Below are 14,519 nucleotides of genomic sequence, written 5' to 3' on the forward strand. Positions count from 1 at the left end.
GGCAATATCAGTGTCATCTAACTTTTAACAAAGAGACACAACCCAGAAACTGGTCTATTTCAAAGTGTCTTGGGGGAGTAAAATGAAGATCTTCCTTACAATCAAGGCTCACCCTACAGAATGAGGCAGTCTTCGCTCCTTTACATTACAAATAAAGGATGTTAACATTGGGACTAGCAGACTTTGGGTTTCAAGAGCAAGAGTCTTCCGATTTATATAACTTCTTTACAGTGAAACTCCGTGCAACAGACAGACCTGAAAAACAACTTCAGATCCTGCCCTGATAACCGGTTTCCAGGTTGCTCCCTGTTAATCCCTTTACACCACCAAATCCTCACAGGGACAGGCTGCAGGCTGGGACCGCTCCAGCATGCCTTCCATTCCAAGCACCCCCAAGCCCCCGCCAGAGGAGAGGAGTGCTGTTGTGCCGACTGCCTCACAGAGCTGAGGAATCTACTTTCAAAAGTCCAGATAGGAAGCAGAGGGCAAACAAGGCTGCATTGTGCACAGGCTTGCCAATTATTCACTCAGCCTTTCCTCTCCTCTCTGTCCCAAGATCCCCAAGCGAAACTCCCGGGACTGTTGGCACAGCGGCAGGTTGAAGTAAGAGGCTCAACCTTTTCAAAGGCAAGGAAACTCTGTACATGCCTTCCCTCAACTCCAAGCACGCACTTAGCCATCTCCCATCTTCTAATGCTTTCAAGTGGAACGGCCACTGCAAATGTTCATGATCAATTAAACATTAGCCCAGCTAGGAGGCACAACGCAATGCAGCCGAAGTCACTTTAAGACGGTACAGTCCATCTGCCTCTGCCTGGCCCAGAAATCCAACATCGCCAGTTCGCAGGCTTAACTGTCCCGGACACTTACTCTAGCCTGATGTCAGTCACAGACTGAATAGGAGATAAAAGCAGTTCTCACAGCTAGCTTGCTTTCTCCCCAGATCCAAGAGCCTGGATGATGCCCGTCTCCAGGTTTTATCTATTGCACTGCAATAAAACAGCAAGTGATGGCTGGTGCCCCAGCACTGTGACACTCTCAGATGCCCTAATGAGTGGGAATGAGCTAGGTTCAGCCAGGAGGCCATCTGACAAGGTACTGCTAAGACCTCAACAAGAACTGTGCTTTTGATCTCCCCATTTCACATTCAAACACCATTACGCCGTGTGCAGATTTACCTACAAAGGACATCAGAAGATGCTAAAACAACTCTGTATTAGACCCAGTGAATTGCTTACGATGAAGCATTTTACCAGTATTTTACATTGCACCAAATGTGAAGGAGTGAGAGCAAAAGTCCAGGATCTGGAAAATTATTTGTAACACAGGAATACTGTGAAACTTTACAAGGCTGGTCACAAAACGTATAGCCTGTTGTGTTAAAAAAAGAAAAAAAAAGTGGGGGCGCTGGCTCAATAGCGTAGTGGTTAAAGTCTTCGCCCTGCATTCGCCGGGATCCCATATGGTCGCCGTTTCTAATCCCAGTGGCCCCACTTCCCATCTAGCTCCCTGCTTGTGGCCTGGGAAAGCAGTTGAGGATAGCCCAAAGCCTTACGAGACACTGCATCCATGTGGGAGACCTGGAAGAGCTCCTGGCTCCTGGCTTCAGACTGGCTCAGCTCCAGCCGTTGCAGTTACTTGGGTAGTGAACCATCAGATGGAAGATCTCCCTGTCTCTCTTCCTCTCTGTACATCCACCTTTCCAACAGAAATAAATACATTTAAAAAAAAAAGGCAGAAATGTACATATGAAGGGCCTGGCACGGTAGCCTAGTGGCTAAAGCCCTCACCTTGCATGTGTCAGGATAACATACGAGCACCACTCCCTATCCCAGCTGCTCCACTTCCTATCCAGCTCCCTGCTTGTGGCCTGGGAAAGCAGTAAAGGACAGCCAACACCATGGGGACTGTACCTGCACGGGAGACCGGGAAGCTCCTGACTCTTGACCTCAGATTGGCTCAGCTCTGGCCATTGTGACTACTGGAAGAGTGAGCCAGCGGATGGAAGATCTTTCTCTCTGTCTCTCCTTCTCTCAGTAATTCTAATAAAAAAATAAATAAATCTTAAAAAAATTTACATATGGGTCTGGCGCGATAGCGTAGTGGTTAAAGTCCTCGCCTTGCACGAGCCAGGATCCCATGTGGGCGCCGGTTCTAATCCCGGTGGCCCCACTTCCCATCCAGCTCTCTGCTTGTGGTTTGGGAAAGCAGTGGGAGACCGGGAAGAAATTCCTGGCTCCTGGCTTTGGAATGGCTCAGCTCCAGCTGTTGCGGCCACTTGGGGAGTGAACCATCAGAGGGAGGATCTTCCTCTCTGTCTCTCCTCCTCTTTGTATATCCGCCTTTCCAATGAAAATTAACCTTTTTTTAAAAAAAATTTACATATGAAAATGTGTATTTTCTCTCAGATGGGGATGATCTATAACAAAACAGTAGATGTCTCCAGTAACAGTAACTTTGTTTCTCGCATATTCCTCTGTTTTCTGTTTAAATTCCATGCCACAAACAATGACCATGGACATCCTTTAATATTTTATGTGTGTTTATTTTTATAGATCAGTTTAATATTTATATATATATTACTGGTGATGCCTTTGGTCATCCTGAAGAGCACACAGTCAGCAGTGCTCCTCAGAGCCTCTTGTCACGCCACATGAAGCCCATCCTCTAGACACTGGTTTCTAAACTCCAGTGCGTATGTGTGTGAGAAACAGAGACAGAGAGAGAAAGCAAGCGCTGGTAAAGAAAAGAACATTTTCGGGCTTGGCAGCGTGGCCTAGTGGCTAAGGTGCTCGCCTTGATCCCATATGGCCGCTGGTTCTAATCCCGGTAGCTCCACTTCCTCTCTATCTCTCCTCCTCTCAGTATATCTGACTTTGTAATAAAAATAAAATAAATCTTTAAAAAAAAAAAAAAAAGAAAAGAACATTTTCAGTGAACTGAAAACTCACAGGCTAATAAAGAATTCTGACCAAATCAATTTGAAGACTATAAAAGGAAACAGCAATGAAAGATGACTTGCAAAAATCATCTTTCTTAGTTATAACTGTAAGTTCTCTTCAGGACTAACCTCATAAATACAACTTTCTATTCTAATTCTTACCCTACCATGCCACTAAGAAAGCACATTAAGCACACAATCGCTCCAGTGAGGAAAGAGCTGTCTTCCAAGCAGGCACAGCAGCCTCCTTTCTGCCTGTAATAGCTTCTAACATCTGCCCTCTCTAGGACGGCCCGAAACGCCGAGACAGCCTCAAGGAACACTTTGCAGTGAGATTTAGGAGCTGGGGAGTCTGGGGATGTGCAGCTGGGGAAGGTCTAAGTTCATGTTTGCGTATTCTCCAGTCTGTCTGCTTTCATCTCCTCCACATTCCAAGAGCAGGACTGGAAAACTCAGAGCTCCGAGACAGGCACGGGGTGTTTTCCTCGAATCTGGGTCTTCGGCAGTTGAGGGTAAATTGCACTCGGAGATAAAGGGAAGCGTGCACAGATGCCGATCTGGGTTGAGCTCTTAGTGAGAAACCAGGATGGCTCTTTTTCTCACTGTAACTTTAAAAAAAGAAAACAAATTCCCTTCTGGTTTCCTACCTTGGAACTTGAGTTGATAAACTTAGATATAAAAGGATACAGAAAACTACATTTTTCCATCCTGTTGAGCTGGGTATCAAAGCACATTTACTGATGTGTCTTAAAATATAATACAGAATCACAAACACAACAGACTTAACTAACCCAAAGAATCAACTAGAAAGCTACCAGAACACGCACACACCCTGGTCCCGGGCCCCACAGCCAGTACAGACACAGCTGTCCAGTGCTTCCTGCTTGCCGTCCACCCACAAGGCTGTCACACAGAAATGGACCCCTTCTTGCTCTGGGACAAACAGCTCAAAGCAGAGGAATGGGAACCAGCTCTCCAAACAAGTGCCTCCACAGAACACACTTCTGAGAAGAGGCTTATGTTCTACTCTGTTAAAATGATACTAAAATAAAATTTAACAATTTAGCGGTTTTAAAGAAAACGTTAAAAATCTGCTAACAGAGGACCAATACATACAGTACAGTTACAATCTAACTGAAAACACTTCAAAATTTTATCTAAATTCCATTATAAATTTTTCCTAGTGATTATTTCTGTGCAGTTTATTTACTCAGGAATTTTTTTGTTGTTGTTTTTGTTTTTTAAGATTTGTTTTGGGGGCCCGGCGGCATGGCCTAGTGGCAAAAGTCCTCACCTTGAACATGCCAGGATCCTGTATGGGTGCTGGTTCTAATCCCGGCAGCTCCACTTCCCATCCAGCTCCCTGCTTGTGGCCTGGGAATATAGTCAAGGACGGCCCAAAGTCTTGGGACCCTGCACCCACGTGGGAGATCCAAAAGAGGTTCCAGGTTCCCAGCTTTGGATCAGCACAGCACCGGCTGTTGTGGTCACTTGGGAGGTGAATCATCAGACGGAAGATCTTCCTCTCTGTCTCTCCTCCTCTCTGTATACCTGGCTTTGTAATAAAAATAAATCTTTAAAAAAAAAAAATCTGTTTTATTGGAGTGCCAGCACGGTTGTATATAGCAAGTTAATCCTCCACCTGTGGCTCCAGCATTCCATATGGGCACAGGTTCCAGGCCCGGCTGCTCCACTTCAACCCACCTCCCTGCTAATGGGAAAGCACCAGAGAGCGGCCCAAGGCCTTTGCACCGTGCACAACGGAGGCCTGGAAGAAGTAGCAGATGAATGATCTCTATCTGTGTGCAACTCTGACTTCCAAGCACTTGAAAGTGCTGACTTTCAAGTATAAATGTTTTACTAAAAAAAAAAAATTAGAGTTACAGTGAGAGGGTAAAGACAGAGAGGGAAAGAAGAGGGAAGGAGGGAGAAAGGCAGAGAGAGGGAGAGAGAGGGAGAGAATATGTCTATTTGCTGTTTCATTCGCAAATGGTCGCAAAGGCCAGGACTGCCAGGACTCAGGCATCTCATCCCGACCTCCCTGGTGGGTGCAGGGCCCAAGCACTGGGGCCATTCTCCACTGCTCTCCCAGGCACATCACAAGGAGCTGCGTTTCAAGTGGCTCAGGCAGGTATCCAACCAGGTCCCCATACGGAATGCTACTGTAGGAAGCAGCTTAACCCTTTATACCATAATATTGGCCCACTGTTCTCTGTTTTTAAGATTTATTTATTTTACCTGACAGAGCAATCAGGGTTACAGAGAAAGACAGAGAAAGATCTTCTATCTGCTGGTTTACTCCCCAAATGGTAGCAACAGGCAGAAGTGTGCCAATCCAAAGCTGGAAGCCAGGAGCTTCTTCTGGGTCTCCCACATGGGTGCAGGGTTCCAAGGCTTTGGGTCACCCTCTGCTGCTTTCCCAGGCTGTAAGTAGGGAGCTGGATGGGAACAGCTGGTACTCAAACTGGCACCCATATGGGATTCCACAATACAGGCAGAGGATTAGCCTGATATGCCACTACACTGGTTCTATTCCCATTGTTTTTACCAGAATCCCTTGTGGCAATCAGTAAATAATTATGTGGTACTCAAGGTTTGTTCTTGTTGGGTTTTGACATCAATCAGCAGTCAAACCTACTGAGCCCAACACGTTGGCTCAGTGGCTAAATCTTCGTCTTGCAAGCACTTGGATCCCACCTGGGCACTGGTACTTTTTTTAAATGTAGTTTCACGTATGTATAAGATAAAGCAATCATAGCACAAATGAAAGATTAACAAATTAAAAATGAGAACACATCACATCAACTCCTCATTATCGAAAGCAAGTCATGCGGCAAGCCCGGCATCATGCTGATAAAAAATATATAAATCTATTACAGCAAGGATAGATAATAACAACATAAAATACCATGTATGATGAACTCCATCTACCAGTATTGACCCATCTTGTATTCTAAAAGTAAACTTTACCTGACAATAGTATATTCTATATACTTGTAATGATTTATTGCAGAGTGTGAGAGCAAGCATCAGAACAAGCCCAGGTGAGAGCGAGCTCCCCTTTAGTTCACTCTTTCCAGTGTCCACAACATTAGGGTCTGAGCTGGGCCACAACTGAGCCAGGAGCTCAACCTGGTTCTCTCCCATGTCTTCTCCCACCCAAGGCACACAGCATTGAGAAGTTAGTTTGGGAATCAGAGTCAAGTAGCAAATCTAGGCAGTCTGATGTGGGATATAGACATCTTAAACCAGAGTACTTCTTTTTTCTTTTTTTTTTTTTTTAGATTTATTTATTTTTATTGGAAAGTTAGATTCACATAAAGAAGGAGAGAGAAAAAGATCTTCATCTGCTGGCTCACTCCCCAAGCGACAACAAGAACTGAAACTGAGAAGATCTGAGGCTAGGAGCTTCTTCCAAGCCTTCCAGTGTGCAACACCCCATGGCTCTCGGCTGTCCTCGACTGCTTTTCCAGGCCACAAGCAGGGAGTTAGATGGGAAGTGGTGCAGCCAGGACTCAAACCAGCAGCCTTATGGGATCCTGACACATATAAGGCGAGGTTTTAGCCATGAAGCTATTGCACTAGGCCCTTAAACCAGTTTTAACCAGCAGACTAAATATCCACACCTCCTGGTACTTTTAATAGGATAGTGAATACAATGAGTGCACAAATATTTGACTTGAGATTGCAACAAAGAGCCAAAGAAAATTTTACGTTTAAATCGTTACCACTGGGCCCAGTGCAGAAGAGTAGTGGCTAAAGTCCTCACCTTGTATGTTCCAGGACCCCATATGGGTGCTGGTTTATGTTCCACCTGACCCACTTCCCACCCAGCTCCCTGCTTGTGGCCTGGGAAAGCAGTCAAAGACAGCTCAAAGTCTTGGGACCATGCATTCACGTGGGAGACCGAGAAGAAGCTCCTGGTTCCTAGCTTCAACTCAGCTCAGTTTCAGCCACTGTAGCCACTTGGGGAGTGAACCAGTGGATGGAAGATTCTTTTCTCTGTCTCTGTTCTTTGTAAATCTGTCTTTCCAATAAAATCAATAAATCTTAAAAAGAAAAAAAAATTAGTACTGACATTTTAAAGTTTGTTTTTTTCCTTTTTAAAGTATTTATTAGAAATACTACTTATGGGGGCCATCACTGTGGCGTGGCAGGTAAAAGATAAAACTGCCCATCAGTGGTGCCCACACACCATATAGGTGCTAAATTAAGTCCCAGCTCCCTGCTATGAGCTTGGGAGAACAATGGAGGACAGCCTGAGTCTTGGGCCCAGACACCCGTGTGAGACATCGGAAAGAAAAAGAAGCACCTGGCTACTGGATTTGGATCAACCCAGCTCTGGTCACTGTGGCCATTTAGGGAGATCAGCGAATGGAAGACATTTCTCTCTCTCATTCATTCATTCTCATTATCTCTCTCCCCCCTCATATATTCTGCCTTTAAATAAATAAGCCTTAAAAACGTTACTTATGTTTCCTTTTATTCTGAAAGAACAATATACAATGCTGTATTACATAGGATACCTGCGCTATAGATGGCCTATTTTTTCTTTATCAACATAACCAAGCAAGTTGACAGTCTAAGATCTAAACATGACCTTTTTAAATTTCACCAAATATTATATATAAGAAAGTTAAACTCTGAGCAATGCTTTGTTTAATCCACAATGTACACATATTGTAAATATATATATATATGATATATATGATTCTATCCACAGAAAGCTGCAATGTTACTAGCAAGAGCCCAGGGTTTCCTTCTCCTTGACCTTTCTCCAATGCGTCCCTCTCAGCTCATTAATCGCAGGACTCAACTGAATTCAGGAAACTGGCATAGGTCCAAAAGGCACAGCTCTGTCATTTGCCACATCTTCATCCCTCAAATGACCTCATAATCAAAGCACAGAAACACTCTATTTTCACAATGATTTCCCTCACACTACTCCTTTACAGTCACCACCCAGCCCTCCCACCCCAGCATCCTTCACCCATGGCAACCGCCACCTTGATCTCGATCGCTGTAATTTCGTCATTCAACCGTGGCATAGAAATGCAGTGTGTAACCTGGCGATACTGGCTTTTTGGCACTCGACACAAAGACCTTGAAACCCAAGCTGCTGTACTTTCTATTGCTGTGTGGCATTACGTGTATGGCTACCACAGTATTTAATCATTCACCTATTGTAGGAGAATCTGGTTGTTTCTCATTATAAATAAAGCTGCCATGAACAACTGTGCACAAGTCCCTGTGTGGCAGCAAATCTTGAATCCTCTGGGATCAACAGCCTGGCATGCCACTGCCAAGTTACACACAAGACACATGTTTACCTCATGACACTGCCAGTGTGGCTGTGCCAGTTTACATTCCCAACATCAACTTTGGAGAGATCCAGTTTCTCCACATCCTCACCAGAATCTGGGGCTGCCACTATTTTTATTTTAGCTGTGCTAATAGATGTGTAATGCTGACGTGTTGTCAACACCATCACCTGCGTTTCCCTGACACGAGTGCTGCTGCACGCCTCCTCGTGTGCTCACCCGCCATCTGTACACACTCTGCATGTCCTCTAAGCATCTTACAGTCGTATTCTTGCTTTCCACCCTCTAAGCAGAGGAATCTAGGAGTTCCTTATAAATGCCTCATGTGGGTTTCTGTCAGATAGCTGGCATAGAAAGACTTCCCCCAGTCTGTAGCATGGCTTTCCGGTCTCCTATCAGAGACTTTTCTACAGTAAAAGCTTTGAATTTTACAAAGGCACTTCACCAATTTTTAAAAATTGCACTAAGGTTCATGAATTCTCACCAACTGTGGCTCCCACAGATTTTCTGTGCATTTTTCTCTAAGTTTCGTACTTCGCATTTCTGTGTAAATGCGAACTCATTTTTGAAGAGCTCTAAGAGTACATCAAGGTTCATTTTTCTGCCTACACACACCCAGTTGCTCCAGCTCCATTGCTAACACTGCTCTTCACACCTTTGTAAACAACCAGTACACATACATACTGGCCAATGGTTACTTCTGAGTTCTCTGTTCCACCGATCTGTGTGTCAGTTTAGAATACCACCTGAGTCTTGCACATGGACACAGAGACCAACTACAGAGAACCATCACCTGATGCCTCGCAGGGTGAGCATTAGTGGCACGCTGGATGAGACACAGAGCACAGCACTCAACTCTGGGAGCCAACGTGTGACACAGGTGTCCCACGTGGTGGCAGGCCCACACTCCTGTGTCGATTTTATGACAGCAAAGGGGGCAGGGCACTGCCCTAAATGCCTCTTCGAAAAAGACTGTATTGCCATAAGCATTTTCATGACAGCATAATTCTAGCATAATAGCATAAAACCATAATAGCAAAGGTGCCCCAGTGGTATGAAGAGATTATAAAGATTGGGCAATATTAGTCATGTTGCCATAAAGACAAAAATACACAAATTAATACAATTATCAGTTTTCCCTGAATCTACAGGTTATTCATTTGCTAACACAAGGTTATTAAACTAGAGTTCACAGACAGGCCTCAGGGATACCTGAAAAAGGTAGACCAAGGGTTATTTGTACACTCAATTTTCACCTTATGGAGATTTTATCATGGTAACTCCAAGTCTAAGATCACCATTAGACCATGCAAAAATGCTTTAAATGACGTATAAGCTAAGTTTCGATTTCAACATAAAGGATGGGGCAGCAGTATTCTGAGGTCCAGCACACAATGAGGATAGATATTCATGGCGAGTTTCTCAGAACAATGCTGGCCTCTGCTGTATTCCTTTTCTTCATTCAGTGAGGCTCCCCTTTCACTCTCCAAAGTGGCCTGGCTTAAAAATTGATTCAAGAAACAAATCTGATTACATCTGTAACAAGCGGATCGAGACAATGACCAAGGTGTCTCAAGGAAAAGCACTGGAGCAGATGGCTTCACTGATGAATTCCACCAAACAATGAATACAGAATGTATACATGATCTTCCAAAAACAACAGGAGTGAATGCTTCCCAGCCCATTCTCTAAGGCCAGCGTTACCCTAACACCCGAACTGGACAAAGCTGGTACAAGAAAACTAGGTCAAAATACACGCTAAAATTCTCAACAAAATTCCAAAAACATATTACAAGGAGTGAAAAGCTAAGCTTTTAAGTTTTATCTAGAATTCTCTTTCATCTTTAATACATTTCATCTACCAATTGTTCTCTCAGCTCAACTCAGGATTTTAGCCACAGGAAAACTAAGATGAAGCCTACACACTTAACATTGGTGTTTAGATTAATGGTTACTGAGATGCATACACTATAACTAAGAAGAGCACAAGACAAAAGTTGTAATCCTGGACCTACGAAAAGCTGTTATGATCATAACTGCACTTCACCCATGCCAAAAGGGGGGATGAAATGTCACTATAGGATAACTCAGTCATTGCTGATATCAGAAAAGACAAAATAATACCACTTAGTACTGGCTGCATATCTATTTCTTTCCACAATTATTGTGAGAAATTGAAAAAAGTAACTAACGCCTAACACTGGCATTATTTGTTTCTTTTCTGAAATGAAAAAATGAAATGAAATGAAAAAGCCGTTGTCTTTCCCTAGCATCATCTATTTCCACATATGACTGCGAGACTCCATTTATTTTTACGTTTATTTGAATGGCAGAGCAAGGAGAGACAAAGATGTGTCTCTGGGTTCACCCTCCATGTGCCTGTAACCACCTCCCCGGGCCTAAGCCAGGAGTTCAGTCTGTCAGTTACTTTAAAAGTGAAAGTAAAGTAATAAATCCAGTGGGGGTGGATGTGTGGCACAATGGTTGAAACTGCTCCATGAAACGTCCTCCTTCTGTATCAGTGCCTAGTTTGAGTTCCAATTGCCTTGGTTCTGCTCCAGCTTCCTTCCCACACATGCCCTGTAAGCCATAGCAGACCACGGCTTGACTACTTGGGTCTCTGTCATCCCACCTGGGTGACCCGGATGGAGCTATGGGTTCCTGCCTTAAGCCTGGCCCAGTGCTGCAAATACAGGCACTCAGAGAGTCAACCAGCTAACAAAAGGGTTCTTTTTCTTTCAAATAAAGATAAAAAAATAAAAATTAACAGAACCAATTTTTTAAGTTAACGACCAACCAAGCTTTTATCAACATATGTGGTAGTTCAGAACTGAATTCAATACACATTCTCTGTTGCCCATCAAATAAATGACAGCTTAGTGAGACTTGTTCTCTGCCTTTAGTGCATTTAGCCTCATAGAAGAGAAATGAGAACATATAAAAGAAAATTAAAAGATGCATCTTCCAGCAGAGAGTATCTAGCCTGGTTAAGGTGCTACATCCACTGGTAGAGTTCCTGGGCCTGATTCCCAGGAGCTCCTGGCCAACATGAACCTTGACGGGCAGCAGTGACAGCCCAAGTTTTTAGGCTCCTGCCACTGACGGGAGGGACCTGGATTGTATTCCCAGCTTTGGTGCTGGCTAGAGCAAGCACTTAGAGACAAGCCAGCATGAGTGCTTGCTTTCTTTCACTGCCTCTCAAATCCAGGAGAAAAAGAATGGGGCTGATACAGTGGTGTAGCACACTAATCCTCAGACTGTGGTGCTAGAATCCTATACCGGTACTGTTGAGTCCCAGCTGCTCCACTTCCCATTTAGTTTCCTGGTTATCACCTAGGAAAGCAGTGGAGGATGGCCAAAATCCTTGGGATCTTGCACCTGTGTGGGAGACCCTGAAGAAGCTCCTGGTTCTTTGCTTTGGCCCAGCTCTATGCTAATTGTTGCGGTCATTTAGGAAGTGAACCAGATGGTGGGCAATCGCCTGCTCTGTAAGCCTGACTTTCAAGTAAAATAAATCTTTAAAAAAATTCACAAAAACAGAAAACAAATTTCTCCTGAACTATCACTACACCAAGAGATCAGAACTTTCAAACTGGGAGAAATAGCTGCACAAAATTTTTTTCAGATGTATGTGTGTACAGATATCTAAATATTTTAAAAATCAGAAAATCCAATTAGACTGCATTGCAATCAGTCTATTTCTACCACTCCATATCAACTACTGTACTTAAAATTCCTCATCTTAAGTATAATATTATTATTAGGCTGTACCTAAATTTACCTAACCAATACTTGGTTACTAAATGTCCTTGCTTCATACTTTTTTAAATTTAGGCAAAAAAAAGAAAAATCAGAAAAAAAAAAAACAGTAGCTAAAATTATTACCTGCTGTAAATGTGGTCAAGCTGCTCTGGGAAGGCAGCTGACGAGTTTATCTTAGCAATCACAGGCTTCCAGAAACCAGGGCTTAACCTCCCAGGGCCCTTATCATCCTGCTCCTCCCTCTGCCTGCTACTGTCCAGGCCTCAGGACTACTTTTACCTCCACAACTTTCTTTCACATTCCAGGACAGTTCTCAGCTCCCTCAGCAGCCTCCAACGTCCTTGCTGCACCATGTTCTATCTGAAGTGCACATCCAACAACAGCCGTCTAGACAGGGACTCTCCAACCGAGACCAGGAGTCTACTCATCTATCTTTGCAAATGAGAAACTTCAATCATTTACTCAACAGCCTACATGGCTCCCAGCCTAGCATCTTTCCACTGCACACAGGTTCTCAATAGTCTTATGTGTCCGACAACCAAGCTTATTAAAAACACAGATTCCAGAATCAGTGGTAGACCCTGGGGAAGTGGGCAGTGCCCCAGACCACCAGAAAATCAGTCCTAGAGCCCGTGCCTACTGCAGATATGGCAGCTGTGACTGTCCCAGAAAGGGGGTTTGGGGATGCAGGGGTGGGAGGACTGCTGAGGAAGTATTTTACAGGTGATGAATGACTTCTGGGGGACTTCCATGGACCAGGCTACTACAATCACAGGTAAACAAGGGACTGAAACCAGCTGGTTTGCAGTATGGGAAGCTGAAGGACATGTCTGGATCAGACCAGGATACCTGCCCACATGCAAGACCTGAGTTGGGCTACCTGGAATTGATCACAGTCCTCTGGCACACATGAATGCTAGGGACTATGGCACACTGTTGGGGCAGGAGATAGGCCATGTTAGGCTGGGCCAAGACATTAATTGACACGTGAGAAAACTGGGTCTGGAGGCAGATTCTGTGGGGAATTTGTGTGCTCATCCCTGTAGGACTGCAATACCCTCTGGTTTGTGTGAGAGCTGGGGGTGGTGACAGCCACGCTAGGCATGACCTTGGAAGTCACCAACACTAAAATGGGAACTAGGGCTCAAAGTAGGCTGGACTGGTTCCGGATGTAGCACCCATTGGTACATCCAAGAATTGGATGTGGGGCCAGGTCGGGATGCAGTATTGACCAGCACTCAACAAGACCAAGACCAGGGAGATGACAATGTTGGGTAGGGCCCTGCCCCACTGACACATATGAATCCAGTACTGGGAGCAGACCTGGTACAAGAACTGGGGACACTCTGTACTTGGCAGGTTCTGCTGGTAAGCACAAGAGCTAGGGCTGGGTGTGGGCTAGACCAGAAAGGCCAGGCCAAGTTAAGCACGCACACTGGCATGCATGGAGTCAGGACAAGGTGTAGGCCACTCCAGGCTAGGTTTTTGCACTTGCCTGTTTACCTGAGTACCCAGCAGGGAGAGTAGGGACTGGGGGTGGGCCAGGCTGGGCCAGGCCGCAGCATCCCATGGCAAAGGCCAAGACAGGATAGGCCATGTCAGGCTGGGTCAGAGCAACCCCTAGCATATGCAAGATGTGAGGCTGGGAGTGGGCTTGGTCAAAAGATCAAAGCGGACGACTCTGCTGGGCTGTACATGGCTGCAGCATCCCTCAGCATGCATGGGACTGGGTCTGGGAGTGTGCCAGAATGGGCTAGATGTTGGCACTCAGTGAACCTACCCCTTCTGGCTGTTACCAGTGGGTGCTACAATCCAGTCCTCCCACAGTCGGCTCTCATATGGATCAGTAAGTGTAGGCTGTTGGGGGTGACAGACTGAGCCACATCCTGCACACACAGGATTGCTTCTTGGCCTTTTGGCTAAGATCAAGTGTGCCACACACAGGAGTCAGGTCTATAGTCACCTCTGGTGAGGTGACCAACTGGACCACTGGACTAAAAACTCTAATCACAGGGAAAATTATAGGATTATGGTCTGACCTTGCAATGCATGTATCAAAACTGGGCCTCCTAGGTGGAAGCCTGTGCAGTGGATGGCACGGCCAGATGCACATGGGGGACATGACAGCTCACTGAGGCCTACAGAGGACATCCAGAACCATGTCAGAAGATGGAGAGCAGAACAAATTGGACAGCTCTCCTGGCCAAGTTTTGACAGAAAGTATCTGGGAAATGCAGACTCTAATGTAGACTATGCCAGCCAATGGAACTTAGAAGTGCTTCCTCAACCTTGGGGCAACGTAAATGGCAGCAACTTAGAACTACTGAAACCACTTAAACAGCATCCTTGGAATATGTTCCACACTGGGGATACTAGGATAACACCAAGTGGCTGTCTCCATCCCTGGGTACCGATGTGGGTAGGCTGCTGGAAGTGACCTTCTTTCCTCCCATTCCCCAGAGTCAGAAAGAAAAGAAAAAACTGAAAACATTTGT

The 14,519-nt window shown here is 45.0% G+C and overlaps 1 protein-coding gene across 1 annotated transcript in view; it reads right to left on the reverse strand.

Moving 5' to 3' along the window:
- Positions 1-14,519, reverse strand: part of EPB41L5 (erythrocyte membrane protein band 4.1 like 5) — a 108,851-nt gene that overhangs the window by 74,603 nt on the left and 19,729 nt on the right. The gene's annotated exons all lie outside the window — the stretch shown is intronic.

The sequence above is a fragment of the Ochotona princeps genome, chromosome 5 (genome assembly GCF_030435755.1).
Source record: "Ochotona princeps isolate mOchPri1 chromosome 5, mOchPri1.hap1, whole genome shotgun sequence".
In the NCBI taxonomy this organism is placed as follows: Eukaryota; Metazoa; Chordata; class Mammalia; order Lagomorpha; family Ochotonidae; genus Ochotona; species Ochotona princeps.